We start from the raw sequence: 4169 nt of genomic DNA, 5'->3' as shown, positions 1-4169 counted from the left end.
TAAATTGTCATATCTTCTTTAAATTCACAAGTTCACCTATGCTAGTGTAACCCCCCCATATATGTGTGTATTATTATTGTTGGTAGTATTTTATATTTTTGTTTCTATTGGATTTTGTCTTGTAATATAATGCACCAGCAAATCGGTTTCCATTTTCATTTTGGGTTTTCTTTTTCTACCAGAAACAGCCAGTAGGTGGCTTGTGAGTTTACGCTCTGGTTTAGACAGTAGAGAAAAAATGGGAGTAGAAGAAGGAACCGCAGCTGTCATGCTGAGAGAAAAGAAAGCAGCTATATGATGAACTCTGGTGAATTCCGGTGACGGTGGACAGAAGAGAAGATAAGTGACCTGATCCTTGCAGTTAAATCCTTTTCTGCTGTGATTTTCTCCGGTGAGTGTTGTGATGTATTTTTTGCAACCTGAAATGAAGCTCATGCTAAATGGCGTCACAGGCATTAACTGCTCGTGTGTACCGACAAGAAAATAAAAGAAACATAAAACCAATCGGAGAAATGTGTCACATTGGAATATTAGAGTGATTTTCACTGTATTGCATTTTTGTTATGTACAGACTTATAATGGTTTGCATACAGTGATGTATTTTTTTTGCAAGCTTGCTATTAGTTAAATATTATTTATTGTAACAAATGGGATTTATTACTCCTGCATACTTTTGGACTTTAATAGTTAATCAAGTTCTATATATATATGCAGGTTGGTTTGTTTTTAGGACCACATTCAACTTGGAACATTGTCCAGCTGCACACCACCGCTGGCCTGGATTGGATGTGCTGGAGCTCCAGGTTTCAACCCAAGACCTGGGACCTGCTGGATCCGCTGCCTGCTTTGCACTGGATTAAGATAAGATTTTGGATCCAAAGAAACACATGGCCATTGAATTTTGACAAAGACTTGAGTGACTGACTTAAATTTCAAATACTGAACTAAAGAAAGGAACTGAACAATAAGAAATCTGGACTAAAAGAAATCACACTACCTGATATAGTAAGCGTGGACACTTTCTGTTGAAAGAAAATGTTACAATAATGTTCTGTTTAATTTTGCATTAAGCAGTCTGTTCATTTTTCTTGACAATATGTTTGTTTGTGCTTATTATCCTCCTTTTTGAACTTAGCAAGAAGACTCATTGTAACTACAACACTTGAAATCTAAATTTCTCAATTTATCTGTTCGTAAGTTACACAAATTGGTTACATAAGCATTACTGTACCTTGAAAAAAATGTTTAAAAAGCCCAATTGGTCACATTTGCAAGCTTCTGGTAGGTTAGTTGCCAATGTTTAAGTAAATTGGCACACCAGTGAATTTATTCTAATGCAACACTTGCTTGTGGTGACATCATGAAAAAAAAAATCTAAAAACCAGGAAGAGAACTGTGGACCTCCACAAATCTGGTTTATCCTTGTGTATCATCTGCATGTTCCTCAAAGTGGGAATTCATCAACAAACATAAGTACCTACGGATCAACCTGATGGGAATGTCCAGCTGTATTTTGTGTCCTTAACATGAACGAATCATTGTGCAAGGTGTGCAAATCAATCCCAGAAAATCAGTAAAAGATTTTAAGATGCCTGCTGGTAAAACAATGTCATGGGCTGAATATCAACAGGAAGAGATTAGACTTTGCCAAAGCATTCAGAGATAAAAAAAAAATTAAAAAAAATTACTCTTTTGATATTTTACATTTGGAGGAACAAGAAGGAAGCTTGCAAACCTGAGAACATATTCCCAAATGTTTTGGGGGGGTGTTTTGCTACTGGTTGGACTGGTGAGCTTCACAAAACAGACAGTATAATGAGAAAAGAACATTATATAATGGATGTCAAGGCATCATCTAGGAAGTTAATGCCTTTCAAAATGGAATGACACAAAGTGAAGTTTTTCTTTTCAAGGCAGACAGTAGTATAAGACTTACTCAAATAAAGAAACAGTTTTTTAGCTACTTTTTGTCATTTTCTACAGCTAAAAACAGGTAAAATAAGGAGATACTTAACCAGCTAAAATAGCTGTTTATTTTAGCTGTTTGCTAAAGTAGCTAAAATATTTAATCAGCTAAAACAGCTTTGCTAGAGTAGCTAAAATAAAGAGTTATTTGACCAGCTAAAATAGCTGTATGCTAAAGTAACTAAAACAAGTAGCTAGGTAACCAGCTACTTTAGGTGGTCAAATAGCTATTTTTAGCTGTAGCTATTTAGCTGTAGCTTTAAAGCTAATATTTGCTATTTTAGCTGTTTTTAGCTATATGGAATATAACAAAAATGGAAATAAAATTAACCCAAGAATGATCTGTATTTGTATCCCTCCATTTTCATTCTCACTCCAACATTTGTTCGATTGTGCCACTGAGCTGCTGCAGCAATTGGATGGTAAAATACCTGTGACTCTGCCAGCCTGTCGGCTTCCTGCTGGGGTGTGAAAAGGTAATACATGCGACGCCTTTCCTCAGAAATACCACAGTACTTCACACTATCATACTGCACAGCATTTGAAAACCAAGGAAGACCACTGGCCAAGTGTTTTAGCACCCCATTAGAGAGGAAGAAACGATTGGCGACTCTCCCTGACGACGCCACCGTAAGGTGACTCGTCTGTGTAGTTCCCATGTTGACAGATATCCAGAGAGCTGGGAGTAAAAAGAAGTAAATGCGATACACTTATTTCCCACTAGAATCACATCTGCCAGAGGAAATCATCAGCGGTTTTGACAAATGAGCACTTTACTGTATAATACACTGAATGCTTATAGGGTTCAAGTGTTTTTGCAAATACAGCTGAAGCCAGATATTTACATTCACAATATAAAAAAGATACATTTGTCCCCTCACTCTCTGACCTTAGATCTCATGAAAACTTTCATGTTTTAGACCAGTTATTATTATCAAAATGATTTGTATTTGCCACATCTCTGAATAATGAGAGCAGGGATATTTTATACAGAAGCTTACATACTAAATATTTGGTAGAATTTCCTGTAAAACGTTATGACTATAGTGTCACACACTAGGTACATTTGTTGTTTGTTGTAATCCAGCATAACGTTGTTTGTACAGATGAATGCAGGATGCTCAGGCATTGTGAAATTGGACTGATGGGTGAATCTAATTCATGCAGCTCCAAACTTCTCTTCCCAAAATCGTAGCAATTTTTTTTACTTTGATTTTTCATGATTTCACAGCAGGAAGCAATGCGTTTTCATGTACTGAAGATGCTGCAGGCAAATGTCCAGATTATAATAATATTAATGTAAGTAGACTTCTAAATTCAAGTCAAAAAATTCAATCATACTTTTCAAAAATCACTCTTTTGATGTTCTGGAATTTCTGCAAATAGAAATAATTTTGGAAATAGGCCTTCCTTCCCAAACCCAAACACAAAAGAATACATTTTTGACCATTTGCTGACCCTTTGCGAGACAAAAAAAAAGAATAATCCTTTTTAATGATCGGCGTGTAATCGGAGAACTTTGAAACAACAGTAAAAACATCTTGTTCAACTTGTACTTTCGCACTCAGTTCGGCTTCTCAAGCTGCCTCTGTGACAAACGACAAGCCGTCACGTCCCGAACGTGGCAACCCCTGCACGCCTCTCCAGACAAGGATTGTTAATTCCTGTGTCTAGATTAAAAACACCTGTTGGTAAACAAGACAATTATTCTGTTGAGTCCAATAGGGAGCCGCGCATTAATCATACATGCATCCTGCCGTGTTAAAAGGCAACTTGATATTCCCCCACAGAATTCCCACTGATTAACTTGATACTCCTGACTGTTTAAAATTCATCTCACCGGTGAACAAGAAACTGATCTCCTGTGTGTGTGTGTGGGTGTGTGTGTGTGTGTGTGTGCATAAACTCAACAGAGTTATTTCCTTGAGATCTCTCAAAAAGTGTATGCATAAAATATCCCGGTCCCTCGGTGTCAGCACAATTAGCCGTTAAATAAAATGCCTGCTCCCCAATGCTTTCGCAACATTTTAATTAGACAAACCAGGCAAAGCGAGAGGCTTTTACTAAAATAAACAGCCCTGTTTGCCAAGAAAAAGCTCCCTGGGGGAACAGGCGCAGAGGAAGGTTGGCTTTCGGGGCAGGAAGTGGAGTGATGGCAACAGTTTAACCAAGAGACTAAAAAGATGTTGGAGGTTTTGCAGTAT

General features: G+C 37.3%; 1 long non-coding RNA gene across 1 annotated transcript; it reads left to right on the top strand.

Annotated features, from left to right (window-relative positions):
• The first annotated feature begins 258 nt into the window (after nt 1-258).
• LOC116712782 (uncharacterized) lies at nt 259-3520 on the top strand. The gene is made up of 2 exons (XR_004337670.1): nt 259-391; nt 715-3520. It is a non-coding gene; the product is annotated as an uncharacterized LOC116712782 (long non-coding RNA).
• The last annotated feature ends 649 nt before the right edge of the window (nt 3521-4169 follow it).

This window comes from Xiphophorus hellerii, chromosome 22 (genome assembly GCF_003331165.1).
Source record: "Xiphophorus hellerii strain 12219 chromosome 22, Xiphophorus_hellerii-4.1, whole genome shotgun sequence".
Taxonomy (NCBI): Eukaryota; Metazoa; Chordata; class Actinopteri; order Cyprinodontiformes; family Poeciliidae; genus Xiphophorus; species Xiphophorus hellerii.
The sequence above is the reverse complement of the archived record's forward strand: the minus strand, read 5'-3'. Positions and strand labels throughout refer to the sequence as shown.